Consider the following 20,406-nt stretch of genomic DNA (forward strand, 5'->3'; position numbering starts at 1 on the left):
TGAGGCAGCAGGTGGAGGACCGCGGCGTCTCCGAGGCCCGCCCAGAGCCAGGCGAGTCCCCTCAAAGACGTGCTCCCTCTCTGAGAAGAGCCGCTGTTTCCACCTGAGCTTCTCCGCCCAAATGGAGAGCGCTACGTCCTGCCGCTCGAAAAGGTCCGAGTCCGCTGGGTCCACAACGCGTGGTCGGGTCATTGTGTCAGAGGTAGTGTCGTGGATGAGAGAAGGAGGACCCAAACGCTGGACTCACAGGCAGGTAGGTGAAGGTGGATGTTTATTGCCGAAGGAGCGAGCAAACAGTACAGAGGGAGGAAATGGCTGGCTGACTGAATGAATGAATGAATGAATGACCAAAGGACTGACTGAACATACAGACGACATAGACATCAGGCGTACATCATCAATGACCCGACACTGAATGGGTAGAACAGAGGGCTTAAATACACAGACTGGTGATAATGATGATAATGAGAGACCGGTGAGTACACAGCTGAACATAATGAACTAATGATAATGGGAAGAGGACTGAACATAATGCACACAGACCAAGGCTAACACAATAAAACAGGAAGTGGAAAAGGCAGTAGATAAACAGTGAACGTGAACTGAAAATACTGGGTCACCGACCCAGGAACCCTGACAGTTCTAAGTAGTTCTACATGATGAAACATCCACACTAAGTTTAAGAAGGACACACAAACACCATCTGTCCTTTCATCATGTGTACAAACGTGTTCAGATGTCAAATGTACCGTGAATGGATGCAAATGTGGATCGTTCCAATAAAATGAGACAGTTTTGTAAGTGGATCACAGTTTGAAGTTCATTGAAACCTATAAGAACATGTTATTCAAACCAATTTTATCCAACAGGAAGAAGCATCAGGGGAACAGGAAACATTCAAACATGTTTACTGTAAGAACTGCACAAAGGAAGGAAACACAATCCTACACACGAGCACTTTAAAATGGACATTTAGCTTTTCAAACATCAGGGAGCTGCAATAACAACACTGAGCCCATTCTGATCAGACTGAAAGATTTATAGAGATTTATCCATGTGCTGGAAAATGATTTGATATCAACATAGATGCAGATTAGCAGGAGCATTTTCTTCATATTGATTTAGAGTTCAGTACCAGGAATATGTAGAATTAACATCTGTGTGCATGACGAGTGATGAAAATTCAAAGTCAGGCTTTCAGAGGACGTCAGAATTGGTGTCTCTATCTGTGACTGTCCCAGAGGAACCTACCTGAGGGATTATTACAGATCTGTCTATATAGAAAGACTTGCATTGATTCACAGTGTACAATTCTTTCTAATCTATTAACATCTTCCTCCAAATCCTGTTTCTGCTGTTTAATGACATATGTCTGAATACAGACAGTGGAAAAATGTCAGTCCTAGTCTTACTGGATCTCAGTGCAGCATTTGATACAGTTGACCACAACATATTACTCAAACGACTGGAGAACTGGACAGGTCTTTCAGGAACTGTACTAAACTGGTTCAAAACATACTTAGAAAACAGGAAATACTTTGTATCAATAGGTAACTTCACATCTGAGCAGACAAGTATCACATGTGGAGTTCCCCAAGGTTCCATCTTGGGACCCTTTCTGTTTAACATTTACATGCTCCCACTGGCACAGATTATAAAGAACAACAAAATAAACTGTCATAGCTATGCAGATGACACACAAATATATATCACAATGTCACCAGGAGACCAAGGCCCCGTACAATTTTCTCCAGCTAAACAAAAACAAAACTGAGGTAATAGTCTTTGGCGCCAAAGAAAAACGATTACAGGTCACCAGAGAACTTCAATCTATACATCTAAAAACCACAAACCAGGCGAGACATGTGGGTGTAGTGATGGATGCAGACCTAAACTTAGAAAAACACATTAAGACAATAACAAAATCAGCTTACTATCGCCTCAAGAATATATCAAGGATAAAAGATCTGATGTCTCAACAGGACCTGGAAAAACTAGTCCATGCATTCATCTTTAGTAGGCTTGATTACTGTAACAGCATCTTTACAGGTCTACCTAAAAAATCAGTCAGACAACTACAGCTCATTCAGAACTCTGCTGCTCGAGTCCTCACTAAGACCAAAAAAGTGGACCACATCAGTCCAGCTCTGAGGTCTTTACACTGGCTGCCTGTCCGTCAGAGGATAGACTTTAAAGTTCTGATGCTGGTCTATAAAGCTCTGAATGGTTTAGGACCAAAATACATCAGTGACCTCCTGACCCAGTATGAACCTTCCAGATCCCTCAGGTCATCTGGATCCGGTCTTTTATCAGTTCCCAGAGTCAGAACCAGACACGGAGAAGCTGCATTCAGCTTTTATGCTCCTTATATCTGGAACAAACTCCCAGAAAGCCTCAGATCAGCTGAAACACTCAGTTTATTTAAATCCAGGTTGAAGACTCACCTGTTCTCAGCTGCATTTGAATAAAGCACCAAATCCACACTTTAAGCTTAAATTTTAAAACTTACATTTAACTACTGATTTTATCTACTGTTCTGATCTGTTTTGATTTTATATACTGTTTTGTTTGTTTGTTTGTTTGTTAATTAGTTAGTTTGTTTGCTTGTTTTAATCAATTTTAAATCATGCTTTTTATTTGTTCTTGTTTCTAATGTCTCTGTAAAGCACTTTGAATCACCTTGTTGTTGAATTGTGCTATACAAATAAACTTGCCTTGCCTTGCCATCAGAAGGGCTCAAACCTCCTGCTGTTTCTACTGGACCATAAATTCTACTTTATGATCATCTTCAAAAATAAAAACGTGAGTTTATTTGTGAACTCTGTGAAATGTGTCTGATGTTTAGTTTGAACCAATCCTGTGTCAGCTGCAGCCACATCATTGCCACACATACAAATGGGTGCGTTCCTGTTTAGACCTGCTGGCTGTCAATGGGCTTCATTCCATTTCAGACTGCCGGTGGTCGGCTGTGATCTAAACTCAACATGGCTCCTGTGTTAGAAGAGCCTCTGATTTTAAACTTTGCACATTTAATAGTTTCTTTCCAACACTGTGGAGCTACCAGCCCAGTATATGTAGCCACAGTAGATGGAGTTATCAAGCTGACTGACAAACATCAGGACTCATGTGATCCCTACATGTGGACCTTTCACAGATGGATCCAAGTGCAGATTCAACTCTGCATCACATTTGACTTCAGCTGTTACACACTTTCTAGCTGTGTCACTTCCTGCTTTTTGGATCAGATAGTTTATTCATGTCCACAAATGTTTGGCTGCATGTTTGTATCATCTATATTTCCAGTCTTCATACAGCCGATATTTCATGTGAACTCCAACCTGCCAGCTGCCATCATGTTTTCAGGGTTCATTCAGTGTTGAAATGTTGGACAAACAGCAGCACATGTTCTCTAAATGTTTGCAGTCATTTTAAATGAAGCTGATACTACATGAGACATTTTCCATATTTACTGTCTTTGAACAGAGAATAATAAAGCCATCAAACATATACAGGCTGTGCAAATACAAACTTCTGTGGTGCATTTGATGACCTGCAGAGGAGAACAAGTCGGGCTTTTCAGCCCTAACACAACCTCTTTGTTCTCAATACTACAAAACCTTCAAAGGCTGATATGCAAGTTTGCATGAATCACCAACACAGTAGTGTTTGTTTCTAGTATAATTATAAATAAGCTGATCAGATATCTGCTGACTGATTAGATCCTGTATCTATTACAGATGAACTGGATATCACAGCGCATGTTGTTAATCCGTCATATCAAACTAAACCGTGTTGCTGGTGTAAATATCCTCCAATAAAGTCAGATGAGGGCTGCTGTTGCCAGGTAACGATGATGTCACACTGGATCTTCTGATCTTTAGCATCGTAGCGCTCGGAGTCTGATGTTGGCTCATGTGTTGTTAAACACCAACATGACGTTCTACTAGTCAAGGCCTCAGCTTATTATATACCTATTATATTCTAGTATCAAATACACAATTTTCAAATGGAGGCCTAATAACAGATTATATTGTTCTCTTCCAAGATGGTTGCTGGCATCCACCAGTAACCTTTCAAAACAAAATGTCTAATTTCACTGCATTGACAGTAGGTAAAGAATTAAACTGACATTACTCCTCCACTGAATCTACATAAATCAACAGTTAAATAATGTCAGTTCTTCCGTGTTCTCTGGAATCAATCACAGCAAAGAAATTAGACTGTTTCTTTTGAAAAATGTTGGGAAAGAACAAATCAAGATCAAAAATCAAGATTCAGTTAAACAACAATTATAACTAAACAATTTGAGATAATGTTAGTTTCCATTAACATTAAATTAGGTTACTGAATTGGCAAACACCTTCCTATTAACATTACCCATTTTACCCCAATAACTAAAGAAATTAGCACTTGCAGGTCAAAACCTTTATTCAAGAGATGCAAAAATAACATTGATACAGTGACTGTCAAAAATTACAGCACTGATCATACTGTGACATGTTGGTTCAAAACAGCACACTTAGAAATATTCAACGTTCTTTACTTCAACTGAATGAAACTGAAAACACCATTTCACACGACCCATATGGGATATTTAGACTGTATAACTGTTCACGCTACATCTCTTCACTAGTAAAAGAAAGAAAAAATACAAAGAGAAATTTAAAAATGCTGCCAAAATGCTGCACAGAGCAAAAGGAAAAACAAACAACAACAAAAAAATGGCCCTGTCCTCATGGCAGTTGCAGTGTATATAAAAATGAACCCTGCGATCTGTTCCTCCAGCTTCAAAAATGCAGCAGAACAAGTGTGAGATTTAAATGTCTTCTCACCTAGAGCTGATCAACTTAAGATAAGATAAGATAAGATAAGATAAGATAAGATAAGATAAGATAAGATAAGATAAGATAGAACTTTATTAATCCCTCGGGTGGGTTCCTCTGGGAAATTCGATTTCCAAAAAAGCACAGCACCGACAGAAGTTACAGAGTTATACACACACACATATATATAAATACAGAGACAATATAAATAAAATATACGAAGGGGATAAATAGAATAAATAGGAATAAAAATAAAAATACAAGTGAATTGCACATTTCAAGTATTGAGTCTATTGCACCGTTGACTATTTACAAAAGTATTGCACAAGGTATTGTACAGTGAGGTGAAGAGGCACTACAGCTTAGTTGTTCCCCCCTCCTTTGTCCTCCTGTCTCCCCTCCCTCTCCCCTCCAGAGAGGAGTTAAACAGTCTGATGGCGTGTGGGACAAAGGAGTTTTTAAGTCTGTTAGTTCTTGTCTTTGGGAGAAGCAACCTGTCACTGAACAGACTCTTCTGGTTGTTAATGGCCGTGTGCAGAGGATGCCTGGCATTGTCCATAATGTCCATCAGTTTCTTTAATGTCCTTTTCTCTGCCACTGTCACCAGAGTGTCCAGCTTCATGCCGACCACAGAGCTAGCCCTCCTTTTTTTTTTTTTTTTTTTTTTTTTTTTTCTAAATGACATCAGAAACAGCAGTATGCGACATTACGTGATGGCAGAGCTTCAGTTCATCCTTTGTCATTTTTTTTTTTTTTTTTTTTTAATAAATAGGACAGGGGGAATGAATGAGAGAGAGAGGGGGAGAGAAAGAAAGAAAACCCAAGGGGAGAAGAGACGGTGAGAAGGGGGGGGAAGAGAGACAAAAAAACAAAACAAAAAAAAAACTCCTGGGTCACCTGTATGGAGAAAAAACAAACAAACAAACAAACAAACAGAGGAGACAGCAAACAACAAAGAGCAACATAATAATAGAGAAAACAAAGCACCATCACAATAAACTAGCTAGTCATAGATATCAGTATTTACTAAGTAATAAACGATATTGTGCAGCACGCAAGATAGACAGCGCACAGTGTGCTTTGAGGCAGCAGCCAAGAAAGCTTTAGTCCGCGTCTGTGAATACCCATGTGTGCATACCTGTGTGGATCAGCATGCTTGCATTCCAAAGGTTTCTCCATGTAATGATCTGCTAGGGAGTGTGGGGGGGCCACAGCCCCGTCCTCCAGGGTGTGAAGCGGGTATGGAGGAGATCAAAACTCCAGACATCCAGAGGCCCCCAGAACACAAGAGACCATGGAAGACCAACAGAGGGGCAGCCGCGCCACTGTTCCAGAGCTAGCCCTCCTGATCAGTTTCTCCAGCCTGGATGAGTCCCTCTTTGCTGTGCTGCTCCCCCAGCACACCACAGCATAGAAAAGTACTCCAGCAACCACCGACTGGTAAAACATCCTCAGGAGCTTCCTGCAGATGTTAAAAGACCTCAGCCTCCTGAGGAAGTACAGTCGGCTTTGGGCTTTTTTATACAGGTGCTCTGTGTTGCATGACCAGTCCAGTTTATTGTCCACCCACAGCCCGAGGTACTTGTACTTGTTGACCACCTCCACCTCCTCCCCCTCTATCTGAACCGGCAGTGGACCTGCTCTAGACCTCCCGAAGTCCACAACCAGTTCCTTAGTCTTTGAGGTGTTGAGTTGCAGGTGGTTTGTGTGACTCCATGCGACAAAGTTCCTCACCAGACTTCTGTACTCCTCTTCCTGATCATCCCAGATACACCCCATGATGGCTGTGTCGTCTGCAAACTTCTGAATGTGGCATAATTCAGAGTTGTAGCAGAAGTCAGAGGTGTACAGGGTGAAGAGAAGAGGGGACAGCACAGTTCCCTGTGGTGCTCCTGTGCTGCTGACCACTGTGTCAGACGTGATGTCCTTCAGCCTGACGTACTGTGGTCTGTCGGTGAGGTAGTCGGAGATCCAAGCCACCAGGCAGGGGTCCACCTCCATCCTGTTCAGTTTTTCCTGAAGCATACAGGGCCGGATGGTATTAAAGGCACTGGAAAAGTCAAGAAACAGTATCCTGACCGTGCCTTTTCCCCCATCCAGGTGTGAGTGGGCTCTGTGTAGGAGGTACAGGATGGCATCCTCCACTCCGACACCCGCCTTGTATGCAAACTGTAGTGGGTCCTGGGCATGTTGTACCTGTGGTCGGAGGAGGTTGAGGAAGAGCCGCTCTAGAGTCTTCATAAGATGTGACGTCAGTGCCACCGGTCGGAAGTCATTCAGCTCATTGGGCCGGTTCTTTTTAGGGACCGGGACGATGCAGGATGTCTTCCATAGGGCGGGCACTCTCCCCAGTCGCAGACTGAGGTTGAAGACTCGTTGTAGCGGCTCCCCAAGTTCAGCAGCACACGCCTTTAGCATCCTAGGACACACCTTGTCTGGGCCTGCTGCCTTTCTGGGGCGAAGCTTCCTCAGTTGTCTCCTGACCTGATCCACTGTGACACTGGGAGATGTTTGGGAAGAGGGGAGGGGGGGAGATGTCTTGCTGCTGAGAGAGGGATTGGAGGAGGGGGGTGTCATGGTGTCAGGAAGGGGGGGAAGCGAGGGAGGTAGGAGAGTGGGGAGAGGACTCTGTAGTAAAGGTGAGGGTGGGGGGGTTGTGGGCTGGTCAAACCTGTTGAAGAAGTTGTTGAGTTCGTTTGCCTTCTCCACAGTCCCCCCCACTGTGCTTTTCTTGGTGTTGTGGCCTGTGATGGTTTTCACACCATTCCAGACCTCCCTCATATTGTTCCTCTCCAACTTCTGCTCCACCTTCCTCCTGTAGGTGTCCTTTGCTTCCCTCAGGCAGCGTTTCACCTCCCGCTGTGCTGCCTTCATCTCCTCCTTCACTTTGCTCCTGAAAGCCTTCTTCTTCATGTTGAGGACAGCTTTGACTTCCTGTGTTACCCACGGTTTGTTATTAGGATAACACCGTACCGTCTTAGCAGGGGCGACCGTGTCCACACAAAAGTTGAGGTAGTCTGTAAGACAGTGTGTCGCCCCCTCTATGTCCTCACCATGTGGGCTCAGGAGCACATCCCAGTCTGTGGTGTCATAGCAGTCTCTCAGAGCATCCTCCTTTTCTGGGGTCCATCTCCGGATGGAGCGCGTTGTGACAGGCTGCCTTTGGACGAGGGGTGTGTATTGTGGCTGTAGGTAAACCAGGTTGTGGTCTGACTTCCCTAGTGGGGGGAGGGGGGTGGCTCTGTATGCATCTCTCACATTAGCATACAGTAGGTCAATTGTCCTGTTGCTCCTTGTGGGACAATTCACAAACTGGTGAAAAGCAGCCAGAGTAGAGTCCAGTGTGGCATGGTTAAAGTCTCCAGATATAATAATGAAAGCCTCGGGGTTTTGTGTCTGAAGTCTTGCTGTGACTGTGTGTATTTTCTCACAGGCAGCTGTTGCGTCGGCCCTCGGAGGGATGTAAACATACACACAGATCACATGACTGAACTCCCGAGGTAGATAATATGGCCGCAAGCTAACAGCTAGCAGCTCCAGGTCCGGACGGCATACCGAAACTTTAACGGAGACGTGTCCAGGGTTACAGTATCTGTTGTTAACGTAGACAATGAGTCCCCCACCTCTGCTTTTTCCGCTGGCCTGCGTGTCCCTATCGGCTCTCACGGGTGTGAAACCGCATAGGTCTACGTTAGCCTGCGGCGTTAGCTCGGTTAGCCACGTCTCCGTGAAGATAAACAAGCTGCACTCACGGTATAGTCTGTGGTTGTTCAGAGCGCACAGTTCGTCAATCTTATTCTGTAACGAGTTCACGTTGCCCATGATCACTGTCGGGATTGATGGTTTGAATCGCCTCCGGTGATCCGCTCTCCTCGCTCCAGCTTTGCAGCCTCTGTAGCTCCTCTTTAGCTCGGCCGGGATGTTGTGTCGCATGCCGGTCTGTCCCTTTGTTTTTAGTGCCAGCAGCTCCGCTCTCGAATAGATGAAGGAACTGGTTCCAGAAGTTTTAAAAAGTGCATTATCCATCTTGTATCGCTATATCTAAGAGGTATAAGTAGAGGAAGGTGAAAAAAAAGTTTGAAAAGCCTAGTCTAAAAAGTTAAAGTTAACAAAAAGGTGCGGTGTTGCAGAGCTACTTGGAAAGGCTGCCGTCACTCCAGCGCCATCTTGATGATGTCATCTTGATGACTTGCATGCATAACAGTGAGCTTTCCTTGCAGGAGCAGTTTTGTCTTAGTTGTGAGCTTTTCTTGTACCGGACTCTGCGCCCTAATTTTAGTGTCAGACCACACATTCAGAGTATTCCATCAGAACCAACCACGACGCAAGAGGAACACTGATGACGTGCAACCCCATGACCCAATCTGGGGCAGTGATGTACCAGCGGAGTTCAAGTTGTGGACCACCAGACAGAAGGTCCTGCACTCACTGTTCCCATGGGTCGGAACTGGAAAAAACACGTTAAGAATTGAGACTCTTGACTACCGATTTGGACTTTTCCTGAACAGCTCAACAAAGATAAATAAGGCTCAGAATGAGGAAATCGACGCGATCAGAATAGTGGTCATGCAACACAGGGTCGCCCTGGACATGATTCTCGCTGAGAGAGGGGGCCTCTGTGTCTTATTCAACACCACTTGTTGCACCTATATCCCGGACAACGTGCACTCCTTGACCATGACCACCGCCCTAGACAAGTTGCGACAACTGAGTAATGCGCAGCAACAAGACTATGTCACGAACAATGAGGACTGGCTGACCTGGCTGCTGAGTGGCAGCTGGAAGACCCTCGTGATAAAAGGACTCGTACTGATAGGAGTTCTGCTTCTATTATTGTGCTTGTTTTCTACATGTATCCTACCATGCATAAGATCCATGATTGACAAAATGGTACAGGCCACAGTAATTACCTATGTTGGACTGCCACTAGAAGATGAATCGGATGAAGAAGATTTAGTATAGAAACACACACACACATACTGAATGATGCTACAATTGAAAATGTTATAAGCAAGTGATTGTTGGCTGATAATAAAGTATGATTAAGTGAAAAATATTAACATCAGGAGGGGATGTTAAAGAAGAAACGCTTTTATGAGTTTTATGTTGCATTAAAGTATATGTTCATATTTTACTCTTAATAGGAAAAGAACAAAATGTACTACTCGCTCTGTTTATAGAAAGAGGAAGTTCACCCTATGACATTTATACGAACTTAGACACACACACACACATATATGCAAAATTAGAGGAAACTGCTATGCTTGTTTCACCCTGCTATAAATAATAAACGACTACTGCAGCTCGGTGTGAGTCCTCTCTGAGCCCTCACCCGTGCAGCACGTTAACCGTCTCCAAGTGTCTCAGTGTTGTTTATTCACCTGTTTGATAACTGTAAATCTCTGACAAGAGTTTATTTATATCATCTTCACGTGAACACATTCAAGAACATCACAGATGAAGAAACATTAAAAACTTCCACACTACATGAAGCAAGAAAAATAGTTTATTCCTTTATGTAGAAAAAACAGAAACATCAAACATCACAACAGACTCTCTTTGAAAGAACTAAAAACCTTTGTTCTCATGGTCCAATCATGAGTGAACTCCCCGATGAAGCCTTGTGTGCTAAAACATGTCAGAGTTTTAAAGGTTAAACATGAGTTTCCAAAACGTTTTGCTGGAGAACAATGAACTATTTGACTGAGTTTCAATCATTTACAGACGAGCAAAACCAGGACAGAGAAAAAAGGACAAAACTGACTCAGTAAAAAACAGAAAAGAAGATCCCATGTAGATCTGTATTATGTAGAAGTTCAGCCCAGCAACCAGTTCAGGTCAACACAAGTTTAAATGATTCTATCTGAACTCTGTGGAGCCTGATCTCAAGCTTTTTGAGTCTGACACAGAAACCAGAGGATCTTTCTGTGTCTTCAGATTCACTGTGATCCAGTGATGGGAGTGATTTCAGCCCTGAGTGATCGCGCTGATGTTTGCACAGAGCAGACAATGAGGTGAATGTTTGGGCACATTGGTAACAGTGAAACAGTTTATTAGTAACGTGGGATCGTTTGTGTGCAGAGTATGAACTGAGATTCCTGAAGCTCTTGTCACACTGGTCACAGCTGTAGTTTCCTTCTATGTGTGTTCGTTCATGACTGTTACGATGACCTGAATGCGAGAAGCTTCTCTCACAGTGTCTGCACTTGTGTGGTTTCTCTCCTGTGTGGACTCGTTTGTGTGATTTAAGGTCCCTTGCAGTGGTGAAGGATGACCCACACTGATCACAGAGGTGCTTTTTAACCCCACTGTGAATCAGTTCATGTTGTTTTAACTCACTTGGTGTGGTGAAGCTTCTCCCACATTCTTTGCAGTATTTCAGTTTGTCTCCAGTGTGTCTACGTTGATGTGTTTTAAGGGCAGCTTGCCAACTGAAAGTTTTTCCACAGAGGTCACAATGAAAGTCTTTCCCACCACCACAGTGATGACAGGGTTGAGAACTGGATCCATCTGTGTCGCTCTGCTTCTAAACAAAGACACAAAGACAGTGTAAGTCAGTCCTTCAACATTTGTATCCTGAACGTCGCCTGAAATAAAGAGCATCTCTGCAGACGTCCAACTACATTTGACTGTTTCAGTTAACACACTCAGTTTACTGGGCTGCAATAACTACAATACTACCACCATAATACTACAGTAATACTAAAATCATAACTGAAAGGAAAATCTGAATAATCACTCAGAGCTGCTTTTCCATGCAGTAGAATTGCTAACATGCTAACACAGTTTAATGAGCAGAGTTGTTCCAAACAGTCAGGCTAAAATGACAAGATAACAATATAAATACATACCTCACAGTAGCTGCACTTGTAGAGTCTCTTTCTGGTGTGGATCTGTTGGTGTCGTCTCAGGTGACGTGGAGATTTAAAAGTCTTCTCACACAGGTCACATTGATAAGGTCTCTCCTCAGTGTGGGTAAACATGTGTCGTTGTAAGTCTGTGTGACTTATAAACTCTTTGCCACACTGTTCACAGCAGTACACATCATGTCTGGTGTGAATGCGTAGGTGTGTATTTCGGCTCTCTCTCTGGCTGAAAGTTTTTCCACAGATGTCACAGCTGTATGCCTTAATTCCAGAGTGGGTAACTAGATGCCTCTGTAAGTGGCTACTGTGAGTAAAAGCTCTGCCACACTGATCACAGCTGTATGCCTTAATTCCAGAGTGGGTAACTAGATGACTCTGTAAGTGGCTACTGTTAGTAAAAGCTCTGCCACACTGATCACAGCTGTATGCCTTAATTCCAGAGTGGGTAACTAGATGACTCTGTAAGTGGCTACTGTGAGTAAAAGCTCTGCCACACTGATCACAGCTGTACGCTTTAACTCCACTGTGGATGAGTTGGTGTTTTTTTAGGTAACCCTTCCTGGAAAAAGACTTTCCACACAAGTCACAGCTGAACGGTCTCTCTCCAGTGTGGATGACCTGATGCTGTTTTAGTTTATCCCTCACAGTAAAACCCTTCCCACACTCGTCACAGCTGTATGGCTTAATTCCAGAGTGGGTAACTAGATGCCTCTGTAAGTTGCTACTTTGAGTAAAAGCTCTGCCACACTGATCACAGCTGTACGCTTTAACTCCACTGTGGATGAGTTGGTGTGTTTTTAGGTGACCCTTCAAGGAAAAAGACTTTCCACACAAGTCACAGCTGAACGGTCTCTCTCCAGTGTGGATGACCTGATGCTGTTTTAGTTTAGCCCTCACAGTAAAACCCTTCCCACACTCGTCACAGGTGTGTGTTTTCTCTCCCTTTCTTCTGTGAGGTTTGTCGGCCTCCTGAGAGCGCTGACTTCTGGCTCCATGTTGGTCCTGCAGTGACAGAGATACAAACAGAGGCAGTGAGTGAAATGCAGTCGTGGAACAAACTCAGCCTTCAAACTCCATTAACACTAGTTTTAAACCTGAAGGTGGAGCGTGGCACCAAACACCTTAAAGGTCTCTTATCCCCACCTGCTGGTAGTTCTAACACATTACATCCAACCTGCTGTTAAAGATAATTCATGACTGTTCAAACACTAAAATCATGCACACACACACACACACACACACACACACACACACACACACACACACACACACACACACACACACACACACACACATTATTTTATAATTTAGATTATTTTGTTGTTTCCTATTACATATTTCTATAATTTGTATAGATTTATACAGAATTATTCAGTGATAATAAATCCTATGTTTGTTTATTCTAAAGGAACCCCGTTAGCTTCCACAACAGATGTTGCTCGTCTTCCGTCAAATACTCACATAAAATATTACACAATAAAGTGGATTCAAGATATCCACATAATTTCACTCTTACATCCACAGTGAGGTTTCACAATTGTTCAAATATAAGCAATCAATAATAATAATAATAATAATATCAATAACATTGAGGCACATTACACAAATTTCAAAAACAAATCATGTCTTACAATATTTACAACAACTAAAAGCTCTGTAAATCAGCTTTTAAGTGTTCATTGAAGTTTTGAATAATTCTCTAATTTTTTAAGGCAACTTATTCCACTTAAAAGTTGCTCTAAATGTAACAGTTTTACAAAACGTTACTTTTAACTCGAGCATTTACTAAATTGCAGCTTGTTGAAAACTGTGTAATATGATGATGTATTTCATCTGGATACTGCAGCTGAGCAGAATAAATGTGGTGTGTTTAACAGAATTGCTTTCTTTAGAACTACAAGTAAGCCATAGAATATTTTAGCCTGTACAGGAAGCCAAGAAAGGTTATTATGCATTTTATCAATATTAGTATAGTATGAACATCTTCACACTAATCTGGACGCCTTATTCTGGACTAACTGAAGTCTGTTAAGATCTGTCTTATTAGCTGCTGACCAAATGATTGAACAATACTCCAGATGAGACATTACTAGTGCATTAATGACATCTTTCATAATGAAGAAGTGATACACAAAGAGCATTTCATAGCCATAGCTATGCCTTGTCGGCAGAGTTATGTGACATTAGTGATGTTTGTACTTTCAGCGTTAACTTGGTTTTAAAGCCTTTAAAATATACGCCGTTCAATAGTCGACCTTAATCTGACAGAGAATGTGATGATTTTGTGGATAATTAAAGTCAGTCATATATCCACAAACACAACAAGCTGAAAGTCAGTGATGCTGCTCGGTTTGCAGTCCTGAACATCACGGCACAAGCAGGATCCACTGCACTGTTAATGTTAGCTGTGTTATATTGCTGCCTCTGTTCGGTGGTGTCGAGCCAAACGCACTTTAACGTGTGTTTGAACGAGCTGACGGTTCACTCGTTAAGCTGAAAGAAAGATGCTTTAATTACAGCAGTCACACATGTGTCCACTGCACCATCTGGAACTCTTCTTGTTTACACTCGTAATAACACAAACACTAAATCCTGCTTCTCTGGTGCTGTTGTGTAGCAGTGTGTACACCTGAGACTGTCACCTGTCTGTCTGTCCTGCACTCTCTCTCTGTTTCTTTCTCTCTGATTGTGGAATAAAAGTATGAACATGTGTTTATAAGTTACACTTGTGTTTGAATCCTGCAGCTTATCACACATTTGATTTCCATGTGTGACGACTGCAAGTGTCCAGAGTGAGGACAGACTGAGGGAGCCACTGCTGCACATCATCTGTGAGGCTTTGCAGCCCTGATGATCCACCAGGACAAACTCAGCAGTGTGTGAGGAAGAGGAGGAGGAAGAGCCAGCAGCAGCTGACAGATGGAGAGAATAGACAGACTGTTCCCTGTTTGTGAAGGACTGCTAGGAAAGTTTAACATAACTGTCTGTGCTGAATCAGTCTTATTAGGTAATGTTCAAATAATGTGATCATTCCAGTGTTTCCAGTGTGGGAGAAAGTACTCAGGGCCTTCAAGTTACACACTATGAAAGGCAGCAACAAGTTTAATGTTCAGAAACCTAAAGTCTGTATCAGCAGCAGGATGGAGCTAAAAATAAATGTTGGTTTCAGTTCTATGAAGCTTTGAGTATTTTGGATCAGTAGCTGCTGTGTTTGTTGCATCATATTGCTGTAACTGTTTATATGCTTTATATATTCTGAGCTAAGTTGATCTATAGTGTTACATCATATTCTATAAGGATGTTATGTGTTTGTAGACTTTCTGCCCAGTTTGACCCATTTAGCAGAAGTCAGCCTGTTTAAGGCTCTGATATCTATTCTGTGTGACTTACAGCAGTTATGACATGGTCTGATTTTCTCACCCAATAAAGGAATATTTCATATATCAGTCGACTCTTCATTCTATCAGACACAGTTATCACAGCTCCTACATTTGCTTTTTACACATATATGTAAGCATTGAGCCACATTTAGTACCAACATATTAAATGAACAATATTTGTCTCTTATATATGATACATCTGTATACACACTGTCACAGATACTTGTCTGTGAGTGAAGTGATTAATATAATAACTATAATATTGGCCATATTATATTTACATTACCACAGTGAGATGACTTTAGTCTCATGAACAACATCAGCTAATTGTTATTTACAGCTAATCTTAAACGACTGTTCAGCACAGAAATGAAGCCCAACAATCATGTTTCACAGTCCTGTGGTCTCAGCCTCAGATACTCATCAAATCACACAGAGCTCATGTAGAAACAAATGAACTAAATATGTTCTCCTTCATTTCTGTCAAACAAAGCTGTATGAAACGTTTCCAGCTGTTAGTATCATGGTTGCTAGGCAACCTGGGCAGCGCGACGGAGGCTAGACGTCCCATTTCACGAGCCTACGAGCCTCGCACTTCGGCCTTAGCGGTCTTTGAGTACGCGGCCCTTGAGGACTTTAAAGCTGCAGAACCTGAATCGGGATACAGCCATGATGATCTCCAGCCTCGTGCTCGCCAACATTCTCACCTGAGTTAAGAAGACGATCACTGAAATGGTCTCAGCAGGTCCTTTGATGACAGCAATGAAATGCAGTGGTAAGGCTTTTTGGGGATTAAGTTCGTTTTCATGGCAAAGAAGGACGATGCAGTTCATCTGATCACTCCTCATAACATTCTGGAGTGCAGGCAAAATGCTATTATAAAAACTTAAGCAGCAACTTCTCCAGCTTCCAATATTTATGCAATTCTCAAAGCTTTTGGCCACGACTGTATAACCTCTTCTGAAGTTTAGTGGATATTATACATGGTTATGCTCAGGATGTGTCGGCCAGTTTCCACTGGAAACGCCTTTTGGTTAAACTGTCAGCGAGGAATTTGCATTTGCACTGTTACATTTTTATATAACTTTAATGCACATAAACAACAGCTGCTTGTTTCAGTGAAAATACATTGATGGGTTTTTAATAAAGTTGTGCAGCTGTAAAGTATTTTGTCTGGTGTCAATTCTATCGTCAGCTACATCGTTATGGCAAATGTTCAAATGTATATGGTGATAAATATCTTTGGTCATATGGTCCTGCTCTGTCTGTCACCTTCTGTGTTGAGCTCATTGTTTCCTCTGTAGTGGCTGAGCTGAGTCCAAGTAGCTGAAAATGTTCCTCTGCTGCTCCGTCAGACTCTCCTCCTCCTGCTGATCAGCTGGGACACAAAACAGATCTTTGTTAGGCTCCACACTGCACTGAAGAGTCAAAGTGGCTCATATGTTCATCTGACAAGTAAAAGAACACATTTTTGTTTCCCGAGGTGGGCAACTTGTTGGAAACAAACACAAAAGCTTTGAGCACTGATACCTGCCATTGCTGGCATTGAAAGATGCAACCCCAGCAATGTGGATTGTCAAGACTCAAACCAATCATCAAGCAAAGACAACAGGGATCATTTGTTTCTGTTTATTTAGCATTCACAGCATTTGTAGTTGCCTTCTGTGCAGGGGAAGTCCACGCACACTGTGTGGTACCGCCATCCGCAGAAGGTGCATTCAACCTCTGTAAGAGAAACGAGGTTGTCTGAGACTGAAATGATATTCACTAAAGAAGTGGGGATTTGTAAAACTTCAAGTGTATGATAAGGTGAAAACAAATACACAACTGCATGTCATGTAGTTGAAGGTTTTTTTTCTTTTGGAAGACCGGAAAACACTGAACGTTATAAATTAGTCCTTTATTTATCCAGGTAAAAAAAAATCTCATTGAGATTAAAAATCTCATTTCCAAGAGAGACCTGGCGTCATGGCAACACAAGTCACATACCACACAGGTATATAACATTTAAAACAAACACAATATCCCAACATGTGTAACAAATGTATTGTGCTTGAAACAAATTCAGAATAGGTGATAAAGCAGCTGCACATGTGTGTCACGAGTAAATCTGGCTGTATAACAAACAGAAACAAGTGATCCTGCTGTCTTTGCTCAACGGTTGGTTTGAGTCTTGACAATCCACATTGCTGGCATCTTTCAATATGTTGAATGCACCAGTGTAAGTGCAGCCACTCAGACTCAATGTGTTCATAGAAACAGGTGCAGATGTGTCACGAGTTCATCCAGCAGTAGCTATGGCACTTGGCCACAGGGGGCAGCAGTGGACTGACCTGCATTTGAGACTGCTCCAGCTGCTCTGTGACAGTCAGTAGATCTGCTACAAATTGCAGATCATATGCAAGTTTTGGAAATGACATTATAAATATTCCTAACTTAGCCACGGCAGCATTGTTGATGTATTACCTATATACTACAAATTATTCCACCTGCTGAAAAGTGGATCTAATGTGGGCGGACTCACACTTAGCAAATAAACCTGTGATGTGAGAATGTAATCAAACTGTTGATCAGAGGCAAAGTAATTTAAAGTTTATGATGCTATCGTCTAATGTTAGCTGACATGATGTTAGCTTGTAAACTTATGTTGTTGTCTGGGTCTCATGTCTGATCTGATGATAATAACTGTGACAACACAGAGATTAAATAAAGGACGTTGGTGGGACTTCTTATGTTAGAACTATAACTTCAGTTAAGGAGTGAGACGTAAGGTGACAAGGAGAATGAAGAGAATGAGAAAGAAGTAACTGGGAAGAGAAAATGAAAACAAAAATTTGAAATGATCAAATTTGTGTTAACAGATGATGGTGATTTTAAAAATTCAAGTAATTTAAAGGTTTTATCCTATTTGTTGTTGTTTTTTTCATATTCTTCTATTTGCAAGAGGTTATTAATAAAACAGGTTCTCTTTCTGGTTTCTCTTTTTGGACGCACTCTCTACAGCTTATCACATCCAAAATGGCGCATGTCAAGTACAAAACCTCGACAGAAACAATCAGCAAGAATTTTAGCATCAGTCCAAAATAAAACTGTCCAACTACAGAGTTTTAAAATCCAACTAAACTATGAACAGAGATCTTTTACAAATAGGCTATTGATGAGATGACAGTGGTAACAAAAACGTACACATCCGCGCACACAGACAAAATGGCGGGAGAGCGTTTAACGGTCGACCTCATGAGTCCGTTACCGTGAACTATGGAGCGGCAGATTTGTGCTGGAACTGAGCTGCACACAGCTGATGTTAGCCAGGAAACATTACACACTGCTAACGTTACCTTCACACGGAGCTCCACACGGAGACGATCAGCGTCAGGCACAAACACCAAGTTCAGAAAAGAGGAACTTTGAGCAGGAAGGAAAGAGTCAGAGAGGCGTTTGAGGACACGTTTACAACCACGAACATCAGAATCTGTCTGTGCTGCATTCAAGTGCAAGTTGGAAACTCACTAATCTCTTTCATGTTGTCCAAAGATGATTTATTTCTGCTGGTTTTCTTGTTTGAAACACAAACATGTGTCAGCACTTTGTTGTTCTTCACCCTGCAGCATTTGAATATTTCAGGAGTAAACTGATCATAAATTCATGAAGTCATGACTGAAAGTGCAGACTGAGAGTGGATCACATGATGTTTGAGGTGTGTCATGTGACATGTTCAGTATTGTCACACATGTCTAGATTGTCCCTGATATCATAACTGCTCAAACACTGATGATTATATTTGAAGAATTATTCCTGATGGCAGCAAAATTTGAATGGAGCTCTCTGTCTGTGCTGATTTGTCGCCCTCTGGAGGTCAAAGCACAAACTGCATGATGTCACTGTAACCACCACGGTGACAGGAAGTGTTTTTAAATGATGAAACATGTCAGTGATGCTGATAGTGTGTTCATCACAGACGTTCAGGCTTCATGTTGACATGAATCAAAGTTAATGTCATTATGGACCAAGGACAGTACTCTGGGTCTCCTGCAGAACAACTCGAGCTGTGATACCTGAATGAAGAGCCTCTGCTGCTTTAAAGAAGGAGGCTCGAGGCAGCGGTGAGGTGCAGACCAACCAGCTTTTATTCAGCAACTTTAACAGAAGGATCAGAAAAATAAAACTATACAGCACAGTGATGCTGACTGAAGCCACAGCATTAAACTAAACAAGCATCGGATCATCTTTAACAACATCTAATAAATAATGACAACTATTTACTCCTGTATTTCCTACAATAAAGCCTGTTCAGATATTTGTTGCTGATGGAAATGTAAAAGGCTCCCAGGAACCAAAGGACAAAAACAGAGGCAACAGTCACAGCTGCAAAGGATCCCCTAACACATAAACTGGTTCGAAGATATTTTCTAGCTCTGCAGAGGAGCTTGATTGCACGGACAGTAAAAAGTGGATTCAATAACAGCAGCGAGCGCTGAGTGATATAACGGTGCTGCGAGCAGCAGTGCAAAGGCTCACACAGAGACAGCAGCTACACTGTGTGTGGATGTGATCCACAGTCACAGCTGTGGGTTTCAGTCAGTGTGTCTCTAACTTCATGGTCACATTTCAAAGCTTATTGGAGCCAGAAGATGTTCAAGTAAAAGATTTATTGCTGTACTCGTCTACCAGGATAACAGGAGGTTCATAAAGCTGTGTAATACTTCAGCTTTCCATCATGCAGTAGTAGTTGTGTCCCTTTGTGTTTATTAGTGTGTTCACACGTCTACTTTAACTTCACTCTGTAATGAAAGGATTCAAATCACTGATAAATACATACATGCTGACTCTGAGTCTCAGTGAAGGAGGAAAGGATGGATGAAGGCAGCCTAGTGTGGGTCATGTGTGTCCAGCAGTCATCCAGGGCCTGGATCCATCTGTAACAGGAAGACAAAGTCCAGCCTGTAATCATCCTATCAGGCACAGCGTTTCCATCCAGCATCCTGACGACGCTAACAACCCGTCAAACGTCTCCTCTGGTCCACAGAAGTCACACTTCCTGTGTCATGTTTACCTTTTTAAGTGTGCTATTCAAGCCTGTGTGACCAACTCTGACTCTCCAGATTCCATCCTGGTCTCTGCTGCAGCTTCTTCTACACGACTGTTTTCTGTATAATAATATCTGCCTTTCCCGTCTCTGTCCCAGTGTGCCTGCCACTCGTCCTTCATCTTTACCTTCATTATACTCTTCACCTCACTTTCACTGTATTTTATAGTCAAACCTGCACGACTTCTTCTTGCTGCACCTTTTTAAACTTATCGTCCTGTTCATTGCATCAACACCGATATTCACAGGGA

General features: G+C 42.2%; 1 protein-coding gene and 1 long non-coding RNA gene across 2 annotated transcripts in view; one reads left to right on the top strand and one right to left on the bottom strand.

The window, feature by feature from the left end:
- Window positions 1–20,406, top strand: part of LOC143420772 (protein NLRC3-like) — a 161,689-nt gene that overhangs the window by 26,669 nt on the left and 114,614 nt on the right. The gene's annotated exons all lie outside the window — the stretch shown is intronic.
- On the bottom strand, window positions 12,150–18,555 carry LOC143420770 (uncharacterized). Its single transcript, XR_013100503.1, has 4 exons — window positions 18,408–18,555; window positions 16,600–16,794; window positions 16,342–16,447; window positions 12,150–12,691 (listed from the first exon to the last, which is right to left on the bottom strand). It is a non-coding gene; the product is annotated as an uncharacterized LOC143420770 (long non-coding RNA).

Source organism: Maylandia zebra, linkage group LG2 (genome assembly GCF_041146795.1).
Source record: "Maylandia zebra isolate NMK-2024a linkage group LG2, Mzebra_GT3a, whole genome shotgun sequence".
Taxonomy (NCBI): Eukaryota; Metazoa; Chordata; class Actinopteri; order Cichliformes; family Cichlidae; genus Maylandia; species Maylandia zebra.